We start from the raw sequence: 27,048 nt of genomic DNA, 5'->3' as shown, positions 1-27,048 counted from the left end.
GCCTGATGTGGGGCTTAATCCCACAAATTGTGAGATCGTGACCTGAGCCAAAACCAAGAAGCTGGATGCTCAACCAACTGAGCCACCCAGGCGCCCCTGTGTTGATTTTCTTTTGAATACTTGTATGGGTTCATAAGGTAATAGCACATAAGTAATATATATATATATTTTTTCTACCTTTATTATTTAAAATTCTATTAACAGCTTAGCCATATATTATTGCCTTTTATGCAAAAATTGTTTTATAGAGGCTTCATGCTATTCTGAGAGACCATATCAACTCTTTCCCAATATTTAGACATTAAGATTTTATCTATTATAAACAGTGCTTCGTGTAATCAGGTTTGTTCCAAAAGCAGTCAGATTTTTAAGCGGATATGCTGTGTTACCAAAAGTGGCTTTTTTAATAACAGACAATAAGATTAAGCTCTCTTATGCAGGCCTCCCTTTGCAGAGGGAAGCAGTGTGTGTGGTTGATGTTTATTTTCAGTGTGGTTAGTGGGTAAAAGAAATCGTTCATGAAAGATAGTGAATTAGTCTAGATTATCGCAAAGAGACTTTGCAATGACGTTTCACATATTATTGCTCACCATCAAGTGAGTAGTTACACACAGTATTCTAAACCCTTTATACGTAAAAACTTACTTAATCTTCACTATTACTCTCTGGTTGGTATTTCCATGTATCCTCATTTTATAGGTGAGGAAAATAAGGCACAAAAATATTATGTCACTCACCCAAGGTCACTCACCACTAAGCAGAAGTGTCAGGATCTGGATCACTTGGTCCAAGAGCTCTCATGCCACACACCTATCTTGCAGCAGCATCGAGGTATTTAATACTGACTCTGCTTCAACAAATTTATCATGAACCGCATCATCAGAATTCTTATTTACAATCCTGGAGACTAGAAGGCAGAGAAACAATATTTAAAGATTATTCAGTGACAGAACTGCCGTCCAAGATTATTGCATATGCAGTATAGCAATCATCTGTGACAACAAAAGGATATAGTCTGATGTGCACGTGCTTAGTAGGTGTACCATCCATGGTGTTGTGCTGGAGAATTTGACCAGGTAATTTCTCTAACCAAAAGGAAATAGCATCAAAGCAAGATTGAAAGATAAAAACAGAAAACTTGTGCAAGAAAGAAAGCGTGTCTAGTGAATTTTATTTTTGTTAGCTCAATTTAAATGGGTAGAAATTTGCCCCTAGCTGTGTTGGAGTGACAAGGACTCCACTTAACCTACTGTCATAACTAATTAGAAAAATAGCAAGAACACATGAAACAACTGTTTTCAGACACTGGATAACAAGTAGCCTCTGTGAGCTTTCAGAGATAGCAAACAAACGAGAGGAGTCCTCTGATTGTTATCCAACTTGTTGCCTGGACGCAGTTTTTGGACCAGGAGCGTAAGAGGGCATGCAGACAGAGCCCAGACTTGTCATAGGATGGAAGAGAAGGAGATAGGAAGTTCAAAAGACTGAGGGGCCTCGAAGCTGTGGGACAGAACTCTAGAAGGAAGGAAGTCTCAGGGCAACGGAGTGTTCGCAGTCCGCACAGGAATACCTGTGGAGGCTTTGCTCACTCAATACAAGGCCATGCATGCGGCGGGTGGACCTTCAAAATGCTAAATGAAGAATTACCAAGGGACAGTAAGCTGAAAGCTCCCCAGAGCTCACACAAGGTACAGAATTGGTCTCCAGTTGGCGGGACCAAGTGGAGAATTCTCAGTGGTTCATTGAGGCACTTAGCAGAAACCCGTATGGTCATGCCTTGTGGAAGAGAAGACCTTTTTATGGAGTAAAGGCTACCCTGTTCCTGTACTAGCAAAGCATGAAAGTAGACTGCAGAGGGAACACAGAATTTGTTTTTTCGTATAGAGTTTCACAGTGAAAAGCTTTTTAGAAATCCATCCAGTTTTCTTTTTTACATAATTTTGGAAAAAATAATTGTAATTTCCTTCATAAATTAAAAACAGATACATGAAGTGGTACATAGTTAATAAATATTTCTATTTTGGGCTCTTGCTCAGAATTTTACTGGAAGAATTGTACCATCTAAAGATGATATAGACCAATTGTTCATAATATTGAAGGGTAGAATTCAGTCTAAAGGTCCAATCATAGTGGGCCATTTAAAGAAGTTAGGTGAATTGATTTAATAGATTACTATGTATCATTAACCATCTAATTACGTGGAAAATAATTGTATTTTCTAGCAAGTGAAAAAAGCTTAAGAAAGCACTTACAATATGAATGTTTAATGTATATTTTTATGTTTTTGTATGACTTGAAAAATGGAAAGTTATATACTGCAATGAATATAGTGTTAATTTTATCTGTCTGTGTATCTAGCTATTTTTTTTGTTTGTTTACTTCTGTCATTATTTTTCTGCCTTTTCTGTAAGTACATGAATTTTGTAATTAAAAAATACACAGGTATTCAAAAGGCTATGTCATATTTGCATTTATGACACTCATATTCCCTAGACTATTGCTGGAATTCAGTTTATATTCAATGAATCTATGGATGGATACGTGAATTAATGAATAAAAATTTTATTCTGAAAAATTATTCTCAGAGATAAATACATTATTTTGTTTTCTAATTAAGCAACATTATACTAAGTATTCAAAAATAATAATTTAAAATTCTGAGTAGTCATCTTCTGTTTGGTGCTTAGATATTTTTAAAAATATTGATTGTGCTTGCACTCAGCTTTTTTTCTCCTTGCATGTATATGCATGGCATTTTTTTTTTAATGTTTATTTTTGAGAGAGAGAGTGAGGGAGGGGCAGAGAAAGGGAGACACAGAATCCAAAGTAGGCTCCAGGCTCCGAGCTGTCAGCACAGAGCCCAACGTGGGGCTCAAACCCACGAACCACAAGATCATGACCTGAGCCAAAGCTGGACACTCAACTGACTGAGCCACCCCGGCGCCTCTACATGCATGACATTTTAAAAGAATCTGGTGGTCCTCCAGTAGCTCATTAGCATTGAAGGCCTTGGCAGCGTTAATTGGTTGTTTGAGAACCAAAGTTGAAGCTGATCACAGACTATTTATGATGCTCTAGTTCCCCTTCAGTTGCTACAGTTTTCATTACATTATATTTATAAAACGGAGTTGTTAAGGGTGATGGATATCGTGACTCAATGAATTAATGCAGAGTGTGAGGGTGGGGAGAAGACAGCCTATCTGAACCCTATATTTATCTCACATAAGGAAAATGAGGGAGAAGAAAGTGAGGAAGGGGGAATAGAAGGAAAAAACAGTAGAGAGAAGACTGCAGTCAGTAAAACAAGCAGAACCGAGCTATGCTCGTCGTGTAAGTTATTTCCATGCCGACGCACCACGTTTCGTGGTATCAAAATTCAGTGAAGCCTCACTCATGACTTCCAGGCCTCTGGCTCTGATCCAGTGTATCCAACTTGAGAACAGATTAAAGACACATCCAGAGAAACACACAGTTGTGTGGGGACACCAGCAAAATTTGTAATATGCAGACAATTCATGAAGAATTATTTATAACTAAATTTAATGTTTCTACATAATTATCATTAATCATCATCATTGATTAACTCTACATTTATTTAGAAGACATTTTGGATTTAGATAATTAATTGATATAAGTCAGAGAAAAGTAAACTACAGCATGTATGTATAATAATGTTTTAGTTGCAAAGTTGACTAACAGAACAAAATTACAAAAATTCCAATCAGAGAAGAGCACGCACACAAACACAAAAACATAGGCAATATGTTAAAAAATAAGAAACAATAAGAATTATATGAAATATTAATGCAAAACCAACAACAGCCATGTTTTTCATATCAGGAAACTTTGATGGTTTCATCTAATCTATTAAAATAAAAATACTCCCACATAGCATCGAAGAATAAAATGCAATTGTGTGTTTCATGTAAACCACCAAAACAAAGTGCCTCGAAAACACTGATAATAATCGGATGTTTGAAGCATGGGGCACAAGTTGAAGGCAGTAGCCCTGGTACCAGGCGGTGTTAAATTTATTGAGTTATTAAGCCCTATAGGACACAAAGAAGGGCAGTTAGTACCAACTAAGTGTGAAGTCCACAACAAAAATCTAATAGCAATTATGCATGTAATGAAAAATCATAAACATTCATGAGACAAAATAACAGACAATTCAAGGAGAAATAAAAGCAATGCAATAAATACCTTGATGCATACCTTTCGTATGACACAATATGTGTACAAAATAATGACAAAGGTGGCCCAGATAATTTTATGAATAAAAGGACCTACTTGATATAATGAATTCTGTACCTTGAAAACAGAGAATATGCCTTTTGTTTTTCAAGTGACCATATGCTCATCCACAAGTCCGAGGAAACTGTAGGTTGTTTTAGGCATTTTAAACGTGACCCTCATAGCTGTTTGGAAAATTGTCCCCTGTCCTGGTTCTCAGACACTAAAGTTATGAATTGGCTTGGGCCAGATTGTACAACCTGAGTCTGTGAATGATGGATGAGGACTTCTTCAGGTCTAAGGGCACTATTACCCCGCAGTGATGAATTGCACAGGGTGTCTCAGAGATTGATGAAGCACACCTGGCCCAGGTGAGATGTTCTCTGGCATGGATTCAGATTTGACTACTGGTAGGATTTCTAAAGCCTAATATACCAAATTGGATCTAGAAGGAACTCAAGCTCCAAGGAGTTCTAGAGCGATCTTCATTCACTCACATACTGTGAGCATTCTCCAGCCCCGTTTTCTCCAGGGAGGAATTTTAGGGCCAAGTGTTCATCTTGTCTGTAGAAACATTGCTGATCTCTTTGCTACCTGCCCGTAAGTGTGCCGACAAACACTGGTTGATTTACTTGCACTTTACCTACTATTGACTCTAGTCAACAAAGTGGCCGTTCATCCTTCAATAGTCACAAAACTCGACAAAGAAAACCTCAAACCATCCCCAAAAGGACGAATAAAGATAGCATCCAAATGCAACAACAATGAATGAAGAAAAATAAGAAAATAAACTCAATTACCATCCAGCATTTGAACACTTTCTTTAAAGACCTTTGGCTAAGACTGGAGGCACAGGGGTGGTGGGCGGAGGAAAAAGGATTACTGCAGAGTATCTCTAAAACAATTACAAAAAATATATAGTTTGATCTTTGAAGGAGTAAAGGGCATCATAAGGTCTACAGATTGTTAGCTCACTCTTTCCAAGGAAAAAATAAACAGGAGGACAGGCAAAGCACAACTGTTGAAATCCAGACATGATAAGAGCTAACTACAGACAGGGAATTTAAACTCGTGAGACTTTTTTTTTTGTTCAATGCTAAGCAAATAATTTTGAAAACATGGGTGAGAGGCAATATTTTCTAGAAAACTAGAAATGACCAGAACTAATCAGTGAAGATCTAGAAATCCTAAACAGACCTATTTTATTTTAATAACTATGTTTTAAATTTATTGTTATAAAACATTAAGGGAAATTGTCCAACAGCAAAAACTTGAAGGATGTTTTAGTGCAGATGCTTTTTCTCGGCGGAGAGTGGTGAAGTCAGTGTGGGTGAAACGTTTGGATTATTTCACATTTTATCGTATGGAAATGAAACAGACTTTGATGAAAAGGCCTTTTTTTCTGACATCTGATTCTGGTCATTCTAAACCTTGCATTCAAAGCCTTATCAAAAGTACCAGTTAAATAAATGAGGTGCTGGTGAGAGACAGGAAATCTCCTGGGAATTCTCTAAAAGAAGAGGATTCCTGGGCCTGGAACAAACGAGTAGCAGCGCAGGAGATGTTTTTAGTAAACGGGGTGACACATTTAAGTGGACATAGCATCCCAGTAGGCATCAGGAGGGTTAGGCTGTACACTAGTTCCATTACCCAATGACTGACCTTGAGCAAGTCATTTAACTTTTTTGTGTGTGAATTTCATGTTCTCTGCGCAGATGGAAGGTATTTGGATTTTTAAAATACTGTATAGTAATTGGTTTCCCACCAGTGTTTGAAGGATGCTGAAATAGTAATATGTGGAAATATTAAAAATAATAGAGAACACTTAATATCTTACCTAAGTGGTCCCACTTAAGATTGGTACTCTCTGTGGGAACCTTGCCTTGGATTGCTAAGAATATTTTATGGAAAAGTCATGGGTTTATCAATACCATACTCAAATGTGCAAGGTAAACTTAGCTTTCTTCCTTCACCTTTTTTTTTTTTTTGAAGCATTCCTTTCTCTTATGGCTCATTTCCAATGGCAAGTGGGAAAATAGAATTTAATCCCAGTATATTAAACTCAGTCCCATGGGATAATTCAAATAGTCCTTTGAGGAATCACTTGGTGTTTTTAGATAAACATATTTTGTCTCTAATATTACCGCCCCCCCCCCCGTTCCTCCACCCAGGACGATGCCCATGTGTATGACGGAGCTTCCTGTAACATATGACAGCAGAAGAGTAGGGTTCTTCCATTCTCCAGTGACCTTCTCTAAAGAGTAGTTCGTTAAGGTCACTCCCTGGTCATTTTGGCTGGAATTTCTGCTAAAAACGGTGTCTGGTAAAGCATCTAGCCCATTTCCTTTCAGCTTGACTGAAGCCCAGTCATCTTGCTGACATTATGCACTTGGGTTCTTGCTGGTTCTGCAGACCCTCTCTCAGTTACCTCCACTGCCACTTTCTGTCTTCTGACTAGGCTATCCGTGGCACAGATTGATGGTAAGGTCATCACTCCCTTCAACAGTTCGGACTCCACCAGAAGACCTGAACCAGACTAACTGCCTCATAAAGAGACCCAGCAACTTCTTGGATTAGTCTACACCACTCAGGAAAATTGGGAAAGCAAATGTCCAGCCTGAGAGAAAAAAAAAAAACAAAACAAACAAGGACATCTTATAGCTGGCATTTCTCTATTTTGGGACTCTCCTACGTTGGTGTGGGATAAATAAAAGCACATCCAAAGTGTTCTAGAGGCTCAGTTCCTTCTATCTAATAGAAGTCCACCAAAATCTGACTCAGCATATACAAGTTGATTCAATGGCAGCTTTGGAAATTCTTACTTTCAAATAAGGTTATTTCCTCAGCAGGAAGATGTCATTGTTGCATAGTGGACTTCATATTCTTTGTCCTTCTTCCTCTATAATACACAGGCTGATATGGAGGGTTGGATCCTTTTATTGTGTACTTCCTTGCTGTGGTCAGCCCTGCCCAACACAAAGGCGAGAGTGGTGAGAGAATGGGAACCTGGCACTATACTACTTCTCTGCCTCTAATTTTCTGAAAATCCCTGGTTTTACGAGTGAAGGACACCCCATGTCTCTTGCTATGTGTCTGTGCCATAGTTGTACAATGAGAGGAAGACTGCCCACCTCTTTACTCAGGCCAGGATGGGCCATTTAAGGGAATCAGGCAAGATACCCTTGGCTCACTGTAATCTAGGGCAAAATACAGAGCCAATATCCAGTGGTATGCTGGAGCAGGCTCCTGCCCCCTCATGACAGATGATTGTTAAAGTTTTAAAATAGCCTTTATTGCAAATTAAATTGCATAAAATTAAATGAATTTTATTAAAACCAAACTAATAACATACTCAAGACACATCACTTATTAACTGTTTTATTATCTGTGCTCTTAAGATTACTGACATTTATCATATCTCTATGATGGAGCTACTATATCACGGTGTACTACTGTGCATTTCTTCCCAGGTCTGCACTCAGTGACATTGTGTTATCACCTTGAAATTGGTCACGGTAGGCGTATTTACCCTGTGGAAAATGGCAAACACTGCAAACATGGGCTTTATTTTTTTCTCCTGGAGAGCTGGTTAAACGTTGGACAGCACACCACTGGTCTACCTCTCCCAGAATGGAGATTAGTGTTTGTTGATGACTAGGAGCCAAGAACAGGAAGCTCTCAACATGACTGTCAGACTCAAACCGTGGCTCCAATGAAACCCTTTCTCTTACATAGGAAACACAGAAGACTGTTTCAATACTGAGCTGCAACATAGCCATTCTGCAAGATATAGAACAAAAGCTCACTTACATATACTAATAAGAACTATGAGAAGAAAAATAATCATTTAAGCGTGGCTTTGTAATTCATCATCTACCTCATTTGGCAAATTATTTACCTTTCCAAATGTGTTTAGTTGAACTCAATCGGATGTTAAGCATCTGAGCAAATACCTTTGACAGAAGGGCTCTGCAACCTATCTTGGGAGAAAGGAAAAGAGACTGATTCACATGTTTTACCACAAATAATACATTCAAGAAAAATAGTATCCTTGCAGTTCCTTTCATGCCAAGATTTCTAAAGTTGTTTGGAATTAACTATTCTTTGGTTTCTATATTTTTTGATTCTTATATAAAAGCCTTAATCTATTCTTTATTTTTTTTAATATTTACTTATTTTTGAAAGAGAGAGAGAGAGACAGAGTATGAGCAGGGAAGAGGCAGAGAGAGAGACACACACACACAGAATCTGAAGCAGGCTCCAGGCTCTGAGCTGTCAGCACAGATCCCGACGTGGGGCTCGAACGCACGAAGCGAGAGATCGTGACCTGAACTGAAGTTGAACACTTAACTAACTGAGCCACCCAGGCATCCCAAGTCTTAATGTATTCTTTTATCCAACACACACTTAAAAATTATGATGGAGGTTCAAGGATGAATAAGGAGTTGTTTCTGCCCTCAAAAATACCATGGTCAAATTGGCAGTGGAATCCAGATAAATGGGAAATACCCAACACCAAGTGAATGCAGTGATATACGTGAAGGATGGTTTGTGGGAGCACATGTGTAGATAACTGTATCTTCAAGTATGTACACTTGATATCGCCTTCCTCTCCTCTCCTCTCCCTTCCTCTCCTCTCCTCTCCTCTCCTCTCCTCTCCTCTCCTCTCCTCTCCTCTCCTCTCCTCTCCTCTCCTCTCCTCTCCTCTCCTCTCCTCTCCTCTCCTCTCCTCTCCTCTCCTCTCCTCTCCTCTCTTCTCCTTTCCTGTATTTTCTCAATGCTCCTGCTGGGTAAATCCATCTGAAATGTATGGTGATATCCCTCATCCTTGGTTGCTTCATGCGATACTGTGAAAACAAAACCAATTTTAGCATCAAAAGATATTTTCAAGTATTTTTCTTCAGTAGGCAAGCTGTAAGAATCTTCAGCTGTGTTGTTACCATGGTGAGTGGAGTGGAAGCGATATTTCTAGTCAGAGAGGAGAATCTAGAAAATGAATGCTGATATGCAATAAACTAACAGCCACCATCCTTTAATGCAGGAAAGTTAAGTGTGAGAGTCAGCACCTCTTCTCAGACACTCAGGGAAGCGTGTAATGGTGCATGAAGATTGGGGGTAGGGGTTGTCCATTGTCTCCTCTTTGCAAATTCTGTTTTGAATACATCCTAAGCTATAAGTTTTACTTTACTTCAAGAATGGGCTTAAAATTTGGTTGTAGTGAGAAGATAATTTTTATGGGAACAGAGAAACTAGATTCCAGTCAGTCCTGCAGAAATTATATCACCTTCTGTTTGGCCCAGGGAAATTCATAAATTTTCAGGAGCTCAGTTTCTTCATCTATAAAGAGAAAAAAGAAAAAAATAGAAAAAAATAGGAAAACTTATAATATTGTCCTCACAGAAATATTTTGAAAGTCAATAATATAATGTATTCCAAAAGATTTATAAACTGTTAGGAACCAGACAGATATTTAATCTTGCTGTTATCATGTGGCAATACAGCACACAAAAGGTGTATTATTGACCACAACCTGAGGCAATAAATACAGAGTTATAGCTGCTCAGTGAAATTTTCCTCACTCTTTCAGATAACCTATTCTGTGCCTTTCTTTCTTTTTTTTTTTTAATTTTTTTTTCAATGTTTTTTATTTATTTTTGGGACAGAGAGACAGAGCATGAACGGGGGAGGGGCAGAGAGAGAGGGAGACACTATTCTGTGCCTTTCTTGACAGAGTTTGTGAGATAGTGTGGTTCTTTATGGACTTTTGTAGCTATAACTATATTCAGGAGACCAAAAAGGTCTTTTGGCCATTTAGAGGGAGGTTTTATCTTCTTGTTACTTAATTGTAAGAATTGGTTATGTATTCTTTCCTGTTTGGAAATTATACAAAAAAGACATAGGATTGGCCAATAAACACAAGAACAGGTGCTCAAATGCATTGGTGTATAGGGAAATGCAAATTAAAATCATAATGACATCCTATTTCACAACCAGTAGAGTGGATACAATTAAACAGAGTATTGGCCAGAATATGAAACAACTACAACTCTCCTATTTTGCTAATGGTAGAGTAAAATGGTACTTTGGCAAATTTTACTGCATTTTCTTTAAACATATGCTTAACATAGAACCCAGAAATCCCTTGCCTAGGTGTTTTCCCAAAGGAAATAAAAATGTGTACACAAAGGCTATCACCCACAACTACCACTCATTCATAATAGCTTCAAATGGAAATGATCTAAATATCATTCCATAAGTGAATGAATGCATAATTTATATTTATAAAATATAATACTACTCATCAAAAAAAATAATTAAATGCTGATTTACACATCATTGAAACTCAAAAACACCATGCTATATGAAACAAGGTAGAAACAAAAGAATACATACTTTGCGATTCTATTTATGTGAAGTGCTAAAACAGAGAAAATAATATATCGGGATACAAATCACATAAATTGGTTAGGTGACAGGTGGGCTGGGATTGCATTCAAAGTAGGCAAAAACACTCTATGGAATGACAGAAATGTTACATACTTTGAATGATATGGTAGCTACGTGCATGTGTGCCTTTGTATACTTTAAAAAGTATACTTTATAAAGGTAAACTAAAGAGCTTTTCAGATAAATGCTGAGAAAATTTGTGGACAGGTGGGCCCACCATAAGAAATGCTAAAGGAAATTCTTCAGACTGAAAAGAAAAACTGCCAAACGAAAACTCAGATCTCCCTAAAAACTTTTATATTGAGTCTTTGTCTTTTAAAACTATTTTTGGGGGGCACCTGGGTGGCTCAGGTGGTTAGGCATTCAACTCTTGGTTTCAGCTCAGGTCATGATCTCCTGGTTCTTGGGTTTGAGCACTGCGTTGGGATTCTTTCTCTCTCTGCCCCTCCACTTTTCTTTCTCTCTCTCAAAATAAATAAACTTTAAAAAAGGATTTAAAACTATTTTTTAAATTTACTTATTTTGAGAGAGAGAGAGAGAGAGAGAACAAGTGAGCAGAGGGGCAGAGAGAGAGGAGAGAGAGACAGGCTCCACACTGTCAGCACAGAGCCCTAGATGGGGCTCAAACTCACTAACTGATCTCACGGTTCATGAGATCATGACGTGAAGAGAAATCAAGAGTCGGAAGCTTAACCAACCGAGCCACCTAGGCTCCCCTAGTCTTTGTCTTTTAAAGCTATTTTGTCAAAACTAGGGTTTCATGTTGGTAATTTTCAGTTTCATTACTTTAAAGATGTCATCCATTAACTTTGTGTTTCCATTATTTCTGATGAAATGTCAGTTATTCTTACTGTACGGTCTATGAATGTGAAAAGTCATTTTTCTCTGATGCTTTTAAAATTCTCATTTTTAGTGTTTAGCCTTGGCTACAATATACATGAATGTGGTTTTCAGTGGTTATCTTCCTTGGGCATTGCAAAACTTCTTAGATTTCTGGATTGATATCTTTTATCAGTTTTGATAAAGTTAGCTCAGTATCTCTTCTGATCCTTTTCTACTTCATTCTCCTTTCTGGAAATCTAGTATCAAGTATGGTGGGTTTATTTGATTTCCTACACGTCTCTGATACTATGTTTGATTTCTTCTTCTTTGCTTTATTTTAATGTTTTATGATTTGACTACTTATTTACCTTTTTTCAAGTTTGGTGATGATTTTTTCTGCCATGTCAAGTGTGTTGTTAATGTTATTATATATTTTATTGATACTTTTAATCTTTTAGTTCTGTGCCTATTTAGTTTTAGTTTAAAGCCATTGTTTCTTTGCTGAAATCTCTGTCCACACCTTCTAACCGTCTTTTCCTATAAATTAATAATCCTTGTGTTCGGTAGTTCTATCATTTAGTTAGTTAATTGTTAATGATTTTATCTTAGCCTTTAATTTTGGTTTCTTTTCTTTTTGAAGTTTATTTATTTTGAGAGAGAGCGAGCACACACGCACGTGAGTGAGGGAGGGATAGAGAGAGAGGGAGAGAGAGAATCCCAAGCAGGCTCCACGCTGTCAGTGCAGAGCCCGATGCTGGACTCGATCTCACCAACTGTGAGATCATGACCTGAGCCGAAATCAGGAGTCAGATACTTAACCAACTGAGCCACCCAGGCACCCCTCAACACTGAACGTATTGAGTTGACAGAGGGACTGCGTCTGTTTGTAGCTTGAGTTGTATTCAGCTTAGCTCTAATTTCAACTCCAGTGATGCCCTGTTTTTCAGCTCTGCTCTGCCTCAGTTAACTTAGAAAATTCCAGGGGAGAAGAACTGTCAAGTCAGGATAACCTTTGTGTGTGTGTGTGTGAGGCTCTTCCAGTTACCAGCAAGATTTTCCAGGCAACAGTGTTACTAAAAGTTTGGCCATTTTCTCCTGGTCCTAGGAAGGTCTCTCTAGTTTCAGCAGTCACATATGCTTCATAGTTTAGGCAAAAGTGGCCCTAGTTTAGGCAGCTGTCTCTCTTTGCTCCCCAAAGAAGGCCTTATTCTCTCCATAATTTATTTAATTTAGATTTGTTTGCATACATAGCTCTTGGTGGTGTTAAAGAGAAGCATGCTTTTATTTTACCCAGTGTTTTCTTGTTTCAATGGGAGCAAGAGACTTTCACATGAACTCAGTTACTATTTTTATTTTGCACTTTGCTTGCTTCTTTATCTTTAACAGTGTATGTCTCCCCTTATCTTCCTGAAGTGGACAGGTCTGTCTCTAAATTAGTGCATGTAACTCTGCTGCATTGTCTCTGGTGGCTGAATGATATCTCACGTTCTGGCAACACCAAAATATATGGTGGCCAAAAGGATGGGATGAACAACCATACACATATGAGAGATACGTTTGTCTCATACCTTGGTGTGATTATTTCCTTTGGTAAATAACTAGGATGGGGATTGTTGACTCAGAAAGAACATTAATTTTAACTGGTTGTAAATATATCCATATTGTACTTATAAATACTAAAAATATTAATAAGTTATTCAAAAATTTTATGCATGCTGCTTGCTCCAAACTCCTATCCTTCTCACCACTGTTGTATCTCATTCTTTTAAATTTCGCCAAATTGATGGGGACAAATTTCTTCGCTCACTTTTTTCCTTTAATATTTTCTTGTTTTGTTAGTGAATATCACCTTTACTAGTAGCCAGTAGTGGAGCTTCATCTGTGGACCGTTTACCTTTGCCCGATGCTCCTTGTATTCCCTGATGATTTTTTCCCCTGAAGACTGTGGATATGTTAACGTACTTACTGTTAGTTATTTCTATGCCTGTATCCTTGCTAGGTTGGGAGCTTACTGACATTATGTAAAAATTTCTATTAACTTTTTAAATTTATTTTATTTTTTTATTTTTTTAAGGTTTATTTATTTTTGAGACAGAGAGAGACAGAGCATGAAAGGGGGGAGGGCCAGAGAGAGAGGGAGACACAGGCTCCAGGCTCCGAGCTGTCAGCACAGAGCCTGATGCGGGGCTTGAACTTACGGAGCGTGAGATCGTGACCTGAGCCGAAGTCGGACACTCAACTGACTGAGCCACCCAGGAGCCCCTATATTAACTTTTTTATATCCAAGAAAATTATAGTCACCTAAAGTAGACATTCGAATATTGAATAAAGTATTCATTCGAATATGAATGAAATGGACAGAATGATATATTCCACAATTATTCCTTTAATAAATAATGTGTACCCTAGGTGTCCTATTACATACACAATTGGCTTGTTGCATTAGACTCCAAGTCTTTTCTACTTTCTGTTTTGGTAGTTTTGGTTATCAGTGTGCTTTTCAGTGAACCACACCATTATGAGTCTGTTTTTTTAAGTATTTTTTAAAATTTATTAATTTTTTATATTAATTTTTATAAAAAATTTGTAAATTTTTAAATATTTATTTTGAGAGAGAGAGCACAAGTGGGGGCGGGGCAGAGAAAGAGGCAGACAGAGAACCCTAAGCAGGCTCTGCGCTGACAGCAGTGAGCTTCATGTGGGGCTCAAACTCATGAACCGCGAGATCATGTCAGACACTTAACCCAGGCGCCCAAGTAACTCTTAAGCCCCAGGTGCCTCGTCCTCTGGACTACCCTCAATGGCCTTAAAAGCGTTGCCTATCAGTTACTAATGATCTGCCTTTTTCTGGTGTATCACTTGTTCTTTCTCACATGATCATCGTTCATACTTACAAATACAGACATGACGTTAGAACCCTACAGACCTGAGTTTGATCAAGGCACCTACTTAGAGTCTGATGATAAACCATATTTCAGCCTTATTGAATCCAGTTAAACAGAACTCTCTTGCTAGTATGTATATGTAGAGACATGACCCTAATACGTTTATATCTCTATCGTTGAAAGCTACCCATGAGACACGTCGGTTGAAAAACTCCACTGAGAATGGCGAAACATCGCAATGGAAGCAGACGTTTTCCTGAAAGAGCATCAGGTGTTCATGCTGTAGTTTCCTATGGAAACAGCTTTTGCTGGCAGAGTCGGGATACACCCGTGTCTTGATGGGTTATTGAATGTGTGGAGAAGATGCAAATCTCAGCATACAATTCCAGGTGTGCAAAAGACATAATTTTTTCCCATTATTCAACTTAATATTTCATTCAAAGCTTCTGTTTTGTTAAAACAGACTACCGTTAAAATTTACACCTTTCATATTGGGACACAGCCATACAGTTACACACATTGCAAATAACTGGGGCCAGGGAGAGTGTGGAGATTGGGTAGAATATGTTTCTTATGTTTCTTATTCATTGGTCCACGTATGTCACTGAATACTTTCACCCTAAAGGCTAATCCCACTTTCCTGTCCTGCCGTACCTGGGTCCTTAGTTAATGAGTGGAGAACCACTCATTATGAGAATGAACACAAAAGATAATATTAAGAGGGAGAGGGAAGATAAAATCAACAAGGTGATAAGAAATTCACTACTGAATACTGTGAATTACTTGCTTTTCAATAAATATAGACACAATAAAACAGATGTAAGTTTTTCCTCAAATAATAGGGCTCACTAACTTGCATTCCAGAATTGCCTTTTCGAATTGGAGAGATAGAAGCAGTTTACGCAAGATGCAGAAATATGTGCATACCAAAAATAATTGAAATATGTAGTCAGTTACTTTGGGTGAATACTGCTGTTCCTTCACGATTTGTAGCAAAAAAAAAAAAAAAAGTAGATTGATTTTTTTTTTTTCCAACAAAATTAGCAAGGTTGGATATAGAAAATCTGGATGTATCACGGACGCGTGTCACACATGGGAATATCTTCGTTTATGCCTACAGCAGGAAAAAAATGTGTGGAAACTACTATTTTATAGAGCGAAATGTAATGGGGTGTGACAGATGACAGATCCCAGTTGTAACAAACAAATGAGTTAGGAAGCATACATTTAACTAGACTCATCAAGAAAAAGTTTTCAGGAAATAAATGGACAGAAGTAAAACAGATGGATTGTTTGTCTTTCAATTGAATATGTACATTTCATTGTCTCCTTTGTATTTACTTAAAAACATGCGTTTAATGGGAACTAGATATCCAGGCATGGGAAACGAGGTCCTGTGAACGTCAGGCAGCAGTAACTATGGGTAAGTGCAGGACCGTGTCATGTTCTGCATTAAACCGTAATGAATGTGCTCACCGGCCATCCATTGTTATTAGCTTAAATTCCAAAATCTCGTGAGATGCCAGTCAACTGGCTAAGACTGCCTCATGTGTGCCTCTTGATTATACCATCGTGAAGATGAGGATCACGTCTCTGTCTGTAGATGGAGGCAGCCATTATTTCCCAAAAGTAGTGAAGACGTTAACAGGAAAGAGACCAGATACTGCTTATCCAAAATATGAAAAAGTCTATTACATAGGATCACAAAAACTGTAACACTTGAAATCACATCAGTAAATTGATCCAGATTGATTCTTTTTTCTGAAAAATTGATTCTGCTACGTATGTACAAATCATAATTTATTTGGCCAGCCTTTTTTTATACGGCTTATTAGATCATGCTTCCCCACCCCTTTAATGTTTGCTGTTATGTTAAAAATTCTAACGGACATCCTTGAACATAACATTTTTGTTTTGTAGCAATATTTTTTTTCAGACAGGTCCGTGGAAAAGACCATTTTTGAATCACATGTGCTCATTTTACATTTTGATATGTATTGATAAGCTGGTCTCTGGAAAGGTTCTTTAAGTTTACACAACCATCCACAGTGCTTGGGGGAGACCATTTGTACTCCCTGTTAAGAGCACTCTGGCAGGAGAGGGTGATATTCGAAGATGGTATGAGAGCAGTGAAAATTCAAGAAGGGAGAGTAGTCTTGTGGCTGGGACTATTACTGCTTATTTTGCGGTTCTGTATCAAGTGTGGTCCCTCTGCTAAAATTTGGAGTTGGAAGAATAAGAGATTAATTAGAAAAATTACAATACAGAACAACTGCTTTGAGAGTTGGAAGTGAATCAGGATGAATGAAAGGATTACAAAATGGTAGAAAGGCAAACTTAAATTTCAGAAGCATGAATCTGCAGTAGAACAAGCCACCACAATTCTGCTTCTTCCTTGTGAACTACAAACACCAAAGAACAAATGAATTGCTGCTGATAAAGTAGTGTGAGGTCTCCAGTTGGTCACTGTATTCTGAGCTCATGGACAGGGCTGGCTAGGAGGAATTTAGGCATCTGGGATACTGGAGAAGGTACCATTGAAATAATTAGAGCATCTAAGACAGTCACCAGCATAGCCAATAACATAAGCACTGGGCTGGGGACACTGGGGAAAGGTTAAGAATTGAGCATGTTCCTAACTAGACTCAAAATTCCTAAGGGAATGCTTCATAGTGCCCACCAAGCCAGACTTGCATATTTCGTGCTTAGTAAGTATCTGTGAATAGCATTTTCTTCAAAGACAGCTAGAAGGATCACCAACAAGGTGGGGCAGGCACCTGAAAGAGACACACTCACTGCTCAGGGTTTTTAACCTAGAACAGAGGGTAGGTGGAAGATTTCAGTATGGAGACACAGCGGAAGGAAAGAGCCAGGGAGATGGTGGGGGCTGTCCACTGCTTCATAGAACCCTCCCTGTAAACTTTTACTCATTCAGAAATGTACAATATCCAGAGTATGGTTGTGGAAAGGCCATGTTGATTGGGACCTGGATAGGCCGAACAGAAATGCAGCCAAGGCATGGACATAGGGAAGCAGAGCAGGAAAACAGTTTCTTACCAGAATTCAATGGAAAAGATGAAGGTTTTCAGAGAAATCCTAGAGACAACTTATATTTTCAAAGCTATGGAAGAGGTGCTCAGAGCTAAAGTTTTCCATTCTTGAAGTATCTAGGAGTCTTCAGTGACATACCTTTTCACGTAGGGTTTTTGTGCTAAGATGAAATAGCAAATATGTGTTAGATTAAACCGTCCCTTAGAATTAAATTGGGGGGACCTGCGTGGCCCAGTTGGTGGAGCATCCGACTCTTGATCTTGGCTCAGGTCATGACCCCAGGGTCATGGGATCAAGCCCTATAGCAGGCTCTGTGCTGAGCTCAGATCCTTCTTAGGATTCTCTCTCTCTGTCTGTCTCTCTTCATCTGCCCCTCTGCCCTGCTCATGAGTTCTCTCTCTCTCTCTCTCAAAAACAAAAGCAAATGGACTCTCACCATACCTGTTAAATACTTGCGTGTGAGGTGACCAGAAGATGAGACACGTGAGGCTGGGCCTGTGATGATCCTTAACACACCACCTCCAAGTCAGGACACTGTGAACAGTCTGATGTCTTAGCTGGAACTTTGATGAATGGTACATTCTAAGACTTGGTGTTTCAGGCGAGGAGACAGGCCCTGGAGCCCTGTGTGTGAGTTTACTAGAGAAAGGCTAAAAAACCACGTGGTGATAGGAAAAGGTGGAAACTGAAGTGTAAACAGGCTTTGAGAATGAAAACTTTTATCAAGAGATTGGAGTTGTCTCGCCATCGGGCAGGATGTTTGTGGGCCCTGCACGCGCATCGTGTCACAAAAGCCCTTTTCCCTGAGGACTCGGGAGACCCTCAAGGCTGGCTGGCTGCTGAGGGGTTGGCTCTCAAGCATAGTTCTGAACTCCTGGTGTTATCAGAACCTAGAAACATTTGCAGGAAACACGGTGCCAGAAACAGGAATGCAGAGTTGTGAGTTGGCGTTACAATATGTCACTAAAATTTTAGAGAAATGACAGGCCTTATACAGGAAGTGACAGATATAAATGGAAAGTTTGCAGGGCCTGGCATTAAGAATTATATCTGGTCGCATACCCTCAAATTCCTCCGTTTCTCAAGTGATGTGCAGAGCATGTGAACTAGTATGAAGTGATGTGGAGAGTTCCCAGAATTTTGATGTTCATTTTCTCGCGTAGCAAAAACTGCAGCAAATACTTCAGCTATAATGCAGTTTAGAAAATCAGCCCTATCGATAAAACTGCTGTGGAAGCAACCTCTTTATATATTTAAAAAAAAAAAGTATTGAAAACAAAACAAAAGAGGCTTCTGTGAGAGACCAAAGAATATTCTACACCCTTGCAATGATTGAAGCGAATGCAGGAGAAACGAGAAGACGGCATTGCAAGGCAGAAAAACAGTGATGTTGGCCTCTGCAGCACCATCCTGGGATCCAGAAGCTGGGGTTGGTACAGGGGTGACATGGCCCCAGTGGACACCCACTGCTGTTCGCCCCGCTCAGGACTCTGGCTGGTGACCAAGGATTTCTTTCTGATGTAGGAGCTGGTCACAAATGGGCAGGCTTGAGCTCATTTGAATTTACTGCCTGACTCCTAAAAGACTTCAGTGGGATTCATCCTAGAAATAAAAAAAAAAAAAAACAACAAAAAACAAAAACCATATCTCCCTAGGGGGGGGGTCTCATGACGATCCTTGTCCTATATTGTGTCTAATTTTTATCTTTTCAATCCTGTGCAAAGACCTGATCAACTTTTTAGCCTCTCAGCTGTCATTGTGGCTTAGGTGTCTCAGTTTCAGAATTGAATGAGCAGTTTTCTGATGGGAAAAATGACACCAAATATCAAGCTCACTTCTCTGGATGTTCCTTTTTAGAAACAAAAATATTTTGGGATAGATCCAAGGAGAGGATTTTTCTAAACCAATCTACCACATTATTCTCAGGAAGCCCAGCTTCCGGGTCATGTTATTTGGGCTCATTTTCCTTCTGCTCTACTGGAGTATTTAAGTTTTGTTTCATGTTTCCCATTTCACTATTTCCATGTGGATTTTTTAAATAGAAAATTTGATAAGTTTTGACATATAATAATACCTTCCTATCTCCATGATATGAATCATTTCTGGCTTGGTAGGAATTCCCATTTTTCTCCCATTTAGTGAAACTTCACCCTCTATAGATAACCACTGTTCTTATTTCTAGCACTATAGATTCATTGATTTCATTCTTCTTCTGAATTTCATATAAATGGAATCATTTAGTATGTACTCTCTTGCGTATGGGTCGGTACAGTGGTTTTTCAGATTCATCCATGTTGATGCACACGTCAGTACTTTCATCTTATTGGCAGGAATCCATTTGTTGTGTGAATATGACACAATTTGTTCATGCATTTTCCCATTTACTCATTCTCCATTCTGTTGTTTCAGTGCCATTTGTTGAAAATAGTCTCTTTTCCACTGTGAAATCTCTGTTCTGTCCTTTTCCTGATACGACACTCTCTTTGACTACTATAGATTTATAGTAAGGTCTAAGATCAGGTATATACATCCCTCAGACAGATTTACAATGTAGTTTTGGCTATTCTAGATCCTTTCCATTTCATTTTTTGTTTTAGAATTAAATATCTTTTTAAAAGCCTGTGGCATAGGGGTGCCTGGGTGATTCAGTGGGTTAATCATCCGACTCTTGATTTCGGCTCAGGTCATAATCTCGCCTTTTGTGGGATTGAACCCTGTGTTGGGCTCTATGCTGACAGCACAGCCTGCTTGAGATTCTCTCTCTCCCTCTATTTCTCTCTCTGCCCTTCCCCCACTTGCAGGCACACACACACTCTCTCTCTCAAAATAAATAAGCTTAAAAAAAAAGCCTATGAGGAATTTTCATTGAGGTTGCATCAAATCCACAGATACATTTGAAGGCATTTGACATCTTAACAATTTTGAGTCTTTTATACCAGAAACATGGTACATACCTCCATTTATTTCAGTCTTCTTTAATCTCTCCCAACAATGTTTAATATTTTTTCAGTGTACAAAGGTTTCTTGCTTTGTATTAAATTTATTCCTGAATAGTTTATATGTTTATGCTACTGTAATTGGAGCTTTTGAATTTTACTGTCTGAATTTTATTGTCCGAATCTTACATCTTGAATTTTATATCTTTCACCGCATGCATACCCTGATTCAGAATGAAGAGGTTCCCTTATCTCTTAGTTTGCTGAGAATTTTTTTTATCATGAATTGATGTTGAATTTTGTCAAATGCTTTTTCTGAATTTATTGTAACATTTCTATTTTTATCCTTCATTTTGTTTATATGTTGAATTATTTATTGATTTTCAGTTGTCAAGTGAACCTTGCATTGCAGGGATAAAACCACATGGTTATCATGGATTGAACTGTGGATTTTTGCTTGATTTGATTTTCTAATGTTTGTTAATGTTCATGAGGGCTCATCGTCTGCAGTTCTGTTTTGTTTTGCTTGTAATATCATTGTTCGGTTTTGGTAACAGTTACGGTAGCTTTATAAAACGAGGGCACAGGGTTCCTTCTGTATTCTCTGAAAAATATTTTGTATATCAGTATTATTCTTTTCTTAAGCGTTTGGTAGAATTCAACAGTGAAACCATCTGGGGCCAGAATTTTCTTTGTGGAAAATTTTCTGATTGTGAATTAAATGTCTTTAACGTGAAGCTATTCAGACTGTATTGTGTTAGTTTGGGTTAAGTTTTGTGTTCCAAGAAATTTGCCAATTTTGCCTAAGTTGTCAGGTTTACTGTCATAGAATTGTTCATAACGTGTCGTGTTATTCTCTAGTGATTATAGAATTAGTAGTAATATCTAATCTTTCGTCTTTATATTAGTGATGTTGTTTAATATAAGTAGTTAACATTTGTTGTGTGCCATGCATTTTCAAGGTAACAAAAGTAAATAATTGCTGGACAGTCACTGAGTGCTAAGCACTGTTGTAGACACTCTTGTTGCCTAAACCTTGCGACAATAGTGTGACCGAGTTGCCACTATTGCCCTGGTTTTACATACGAGGACACTGCAACCGCTCAGGGTCTCAAGGCTGGTAGAGATGCAGCCAGCATCTGAGCGCACAGCGACTGGCCCAGAATAGGCACTTGGAAGCTTGTCACCGCAAGTGTCTTATTTAGCCCTCACAACAGTTTTGGGAGCGAATACTCTCATTCATACCGCCTTTACAGATGAGGGTGTTGCATTTCAGTTAACCTGGGCTAATTAACCTGTAACAAGTCACAAACGTAGTAATCTGTGAAGACAGATTTAAACCTAACCGTGACGTCAAAAGCTTCTGCTAAGCATGTGGGGCTGTGTTCATTGTGCTTCAGGATGTAAGGGATGGCAGTGGTGGGTCATCTGCCCTGAGACTAGCACGGATGGTAACAGTAAGTGGAAACCAGTGCCAGAAGGATAGGTAACACACAAGGAAAAACTTTGGGGCTTTGGGCGCCTGGGTGGCTCGGTCGGTTAAGCAGCGGACTCTTGATTTTAGCTCAGGTCATGATCTTGCGGCTCATGAGTTTGAGTCCCGAGCTGGGTTCTGTTGTTCATAGCGCTGAGCCTGCGCTTCAGATCCTGTCTCCCTCTCTTTGCCCCTCCCTCATGCTCGCTGTCGTGCTCTCTGTCTCTCAAAAAAATATAGGTGTTAAAAATTTAAAAAGAAAAAAAGAAAAACTCCGAGGGGGGGGGGTCAAGACCCACTCTGCTTCCTGCATTTCAAGTATAGAGTATTTGGATTTTGTTTAATTGTGTACCACATGCAAATGTCAGAGGCAGTCAGAGGTAATCACCACAAGATGAAATTGTGGGGTGTCACAATTTGATAACTTATGGGACATCGGGTCTCTTAGCTGCGAGGGACAGAAAAATCACATTGTCCTAAGCAAAGAGTCAGCTTGTTGGCCCAGATAGCAACCAGTCTGATGTAGATGTAGGTTTTGTCTAGTTTAGATTCACAAGTTGTGATGATGGTCTGAACACACGGCCCCACATTGTCTACTTCTAGCTCTGCTTCACTGTCCTTGTCTCCTGTAGTTGCTATGGCAATCCAGCCACTGGCATATCCTGTGCGAGGACTGTTCTCTCTTCCCAGGAGTTCTAAAAATCCTCAGATTGAACCTCATTGGCTCTTTGGAGTTCAGGCCCTTCTGTTAAACAGTCTCTCCCTTTCATCAGACGTGCTGTCGATGGAGAGGTCTGGGTTCCAGGCTCCCCTCTGGTGGATGCGAGGGAGTTTATACAGGACTCAGAAAGAGGAGCGTATGACCCCTTTCTCCTTTCCCACTGGAGATAGCTCTTACCTAGGCATATTTCTTTTTAGTTTTATCACCTGTGTGTCTCGCTGAACAACATACGCCGGTGCTGTGGTTTTATCTGTGCACACTTGTGATTTAGTCCTTGTCATTGATGTATCATATTCCAGTTTACGGACAGACAACACTTTATTTACTCGTCCTCTAGTGTGCATGGGACATTTTTGGGGTTGTTTCCAGACTGAGGAAACTATAAAAGTAACATGGAGATCACACGCATATAGCCTAGATGAAGGACACACATTTCTCAAGAACGTGTACCTAGAACTGAATTTCTGGGTCACAGGATATGCATGTTTTTACATTTAGAAATAGGGTCAAACTATGATCTAAAGTATTTGCATCCATGTACACCTGCTACCAGAAATGTGTGAGAATTCCTTTTGCTTTACATCTTCACCACTCAGTATTGCCAGATTTTTAAAAATTCTTTGTCCATCTGTTTGTATATAATGGTATCAAATTGTTTTCTGTGATAGTTCTCTGATTAGTGAAGTTCAGCAACCTTGACATATGTTTATTAACCATGTGAATGTCCTTTTTTTCTGAAGTACCTCTTTATTCTTTTGCACATTTGTGTTGGATTTTATGTCTTTCTCATATATGTGCTGCCAATTTCTCTCTTTCTACAGATTTAAGTAATTTTTTTTGTATTAGGATACTAATTCATTCATGCCTAAATAATAGAAATTATGGGTAGTGTTGCTTATGTCTTGCTTAAACAATTACTTCCTATCTTTAAATACGGAAGGTATTTTCCTGTGTTCTGAGTTTTATCACTTTCCCCTTTACAGAGGGTTTTAATCAACTTGGAGTTGATTTTTGTTTTTGTAAGGTTAATGTCAGCCTTTGCATTTACCATATGTTAATACAGTTATTCTGTAACCATGTATTGACTTCAGTTATGAAACTGTTCATTGAAACATTTTCCACTGTCTTGCATGGCAGTGTCTCTCATACATGAAGCTTCTACCTAAGAAGGATCTGTTTCTGCTTCTGTACCTTCCATTCTTTCCTTTGGGTTTGAATGAGTATTTGTCATCCAATACTACACTGTATTACTTATTACAACTTAATAATGAAGATGGCTGTGTAATTTGTTTTCCAAACTAGACAGCTATGAGAATAAAAGAAGGCACAAAAAATAAAATTATGTGAATTTTTGGAAATATTTATGTGCAACTCAACTATTTTATATTGGGGAACCTATAGAAAGTTCTATTCAAAATTATTTTTAAAAATAAAAGTATCTGTGGCTTGGGGGATGGATCCAATAGGACATGGAGATTAAAGAGTATACTTAATCATGGTGAAAAAAAAATAAAATGAAAAAAGGAACCTAAAAAATAAAATTATTTCTGAAAAATAAAGTAGCATTTATACAATATATCCATGGTCTTAGTCTGTTCCAGCTGCTATAACAAAATACCCTAGACTGAAGAAATTCATGTGTCCGTTCTGAAGTGTGGGAAGTCCAGGACTAGGGTGCCAGCAGATTCAGAGTCTTCCTGATTGGCTGTGTTCCCTGGTTCCTCTCCTGTTGGAAAGGGCACAGGAGCTCTCTCCAGCCTCTTGGGAAGGACACTAACCCTCTTCCTGTGAGCTGGGCATCTCCTGATCTAATCACCTTTAGAGGACCCACTTCCAAATACCATCACCTTGGGGATTAGCTTTCAACATATGAATTTTTTGGGGGGGAGACACAAACTTTCAGTCTATAGCAATATTACACATATTAAAGCAAGTCTTTAAAATCTTTTTTGATTGTCAGCATTAAAAGGTAATAAGAACAGAATAATTAGTCTTGGTAATAGTTGCAAAATCATTTCTTACCTATATCTGTTTGTAATAGCCTGTCACAGTTCTTTTTCAGAAATGAAGTTTTTGTTTTTCAACCCACTGTTATGTATAATTTATTGTAAAATCTACTGAAATCTTCACATCTTTAATGTATGGTCAATAATTTTGTTTGTTGAGATCTTTGGCTTTCCTCTGTAAACCCAAGTTTTTTGGGAAAATGCTCCTTTTAGGTTTTGAATTGACTGGTAGGATTATAGCAAATTCTGTTAACTGGATAATTTTCTTGTCTCTTTAGAAAACATTAAATGTGTAATTATTTTACCAAAATGTTTTCCAGGTACTGTTTTTTAGTTTCTATGCAATAATCATCTTTCTTTGAAAAAAATTTTATGTAAAAAATCACTATAAATCAGTGGATTCTTATTTAGGATCCTTTTGAATGTTTTACCAAATTTATATGTTTGGAAATCATAGGCTGCCTCTGTTTCATTCTGTCCCAGTCAGAACATAAATTTACTCAATTAAAATAGGAACTTCATCAAAAATTCTTCTCACAATCCAAGATATTCCAAATCGCACTTACAGAAGTTCAGAATTAAATTCTGTGTGCCATCTGAGCTCTCACTCGTTGATATGTTCCCTTTTTCCCTTCCTTTTGTCAGAGTAATTTTCAATGTCTTCTTGCTGGCCAGGTCTGTTTTCAGTAATTGCAAGTTGACCGGTTATTCAAAAACTGAAGCTTCTTAGCACTCTATTCACTGAATATTCGGATTAAAGATTTCTAACCAATTCTAAACAAAAGGGGGCCAATGTTTCAAGAACCTGTTTACAAAATAATTCGGTAATATAGGCTTGATCCATCCACTCCATTTCTGAACTTTGCCACTTTTGATTGGTTATCTGAAGGCTTTGCTTTCTTTTTTTAATGTTTATTTATTTCTAAGACAGAGAGAGATGGAGCCTGAGCAGGGGAGGGGCAGAGAGAGGGAGACACAGAATTGGAAGCAGGCTCCAGGGTCCCAGCTGTCAGCACAGAGCCCGACGTAGGGCTCCAACTCACAGTTTGTGAGATCATGACCTGAGCGGAAGGCGGAAGCTCAACCAACTGAGCTACCCAGGCACCCCTGAAGGCTTTGCTTTCTTAATTCTTCTAGACCACTATTAATTATTAGGCTACAGTTCCAACACTTTGTGGCCACATATTTCTGGTGTGTTTTCACTATCTGTCAAAATGTTAATAGGATTATTTTTACCTTTCTCCTTGTAATTGTCCTTGTGACTTTTACATGGATTAGAATCTATTCTCTTTTATCCCTCTGTTGCAGGAGGTGAAGGGACGGCCCTGGGGTAGGGAGGCTTTGCCCATTTCCTGGCTGGCTCCTGGGCTCCCTGCTCTGTTGTCCTCCTGCAGATTTACAGTCTGGCCTCCCTTCTCTCAGGTAGCTGTTCCTTGGTGTCTCAAAATGAGGTCTTTTCCAGGTCTTTTTTCCCCTTCTGCCCCATGCTGCACCCCCAGAGCTCATGGGCTTTGCTGCCTGGGAGCTGCCTCTCATCTTGCTTCTCGGGACTTCTGGGATCCGCTCCTCCTGGGAGTCTCCCCTTTGGGCCGTCGGCATCTTCTCTCCCTCGTCCTCCTTCTCTGCTCAGTTTGGACTTTGGCTCTCTCGTTGTCCCTTGGCACGAGTGACCATCTCGTCTTCTGGAGGAAACCATTTGTGGGAATTTCAAAGGCTCTGGGCCCCTTTCTGCAGGTGGCACTGTTCGAAGCCCTGCCCCCCTGGGTATTTGTGCTCGGCAGCAACTGGCCGGCAAGCCTGGAGGGCTTCCTGGTGTTCCTGTAGCTCTCAGCCTTCCAGACTCCAGGCTCAGCCCCCTCTCTGGGGGGCAAGAAAAGGTTGACCTTACAGTAGTTTCTGCAGCACTTACAAGTTGTGGATCAGTTCGTTTCTTGTCCTGTTTAGTTTATTCCCACCCCCCAGATACTGCTTTATGCTGGTTTGACCTCACGCATATGTTTCCTGGGGTCTTTTGAGATTCTTACTCATCTAGCTGTGTGGAATATACCGTCATCGTTTTTCCTTTCACTGTCCTAATTGATTCTTTTTCAGAAAGAATATTTTGGATATTCAAAGATTATGCTGCCAAAATGATCACATCGCTGGCTAATTACCCATTAATTTTCATTAAATGATACGAAGTAGAAGTTCCCATTCTGCCTTTCAAACCCACCCCTCAGAGACAGCCACTGTTAAGCTTTGTTTTTTTTTTTTTTTTTGGACTTTTAAAATATTTTATATAAACTTAAATATATTCTGGTTCCTATGCACTGAAATGTTCCATCCCCAAATTTGTATGTTAAAGCCCCAACCACCACATGTGATGGTATTGGGAGTTGGGGCCTTGGGAAAGTAACTAAGATTAAATGAGGTCAGAAGGTAGGGTCCTTGTGATGTGATTAGTGCCCTTCTAACAAGAGACAGTAGAGAGACT

General features: G+C 38.9%; 1 protein-coding gene and 1 long non-coding RNA gene across 3 annotated transcripts in view; both read left to right on the top strand.

Annotated features, from left to right (window-relative positions):
- The window catches only part of NALF1 (NALCN channel auxiliary factor 1), a 673,349-nt gene that overhangs the window by 7,748 nt on the left and 638,553 nt on the right, over window positions 1-27,048 (top strand). The window lies entirely within an intron of this gene.
- Window positions 968-15,438, top strand: LOC123384911. Its single transcript, XR_006596696.1, has 2 exons — window positions 968-1,688; window positions 14,571-15,438. It is a non-coding gene; the product is annotated as an uncharacterized LOC123384911 (long non-coding RNA).

Source organism: Felis catus, chromosome A1 (genome assembly GCF_018350175.1).
Source record: "Felis catus isolate Fca126 chromosome A1, F.catus_Fca126_mat1.0, whole genome shotgun sequence".
Taxonomy (NCBI): Eukaryota; Metazoa; Chordata; class Mammalia; order Carnivora; family Felidae; genus Felis; species Felis catus.
The sequence above is the reverse complement of the archived record's forward strand: the minus strand, read 5'-3'. Positions and strand labels throughout refer to the sequence as shown.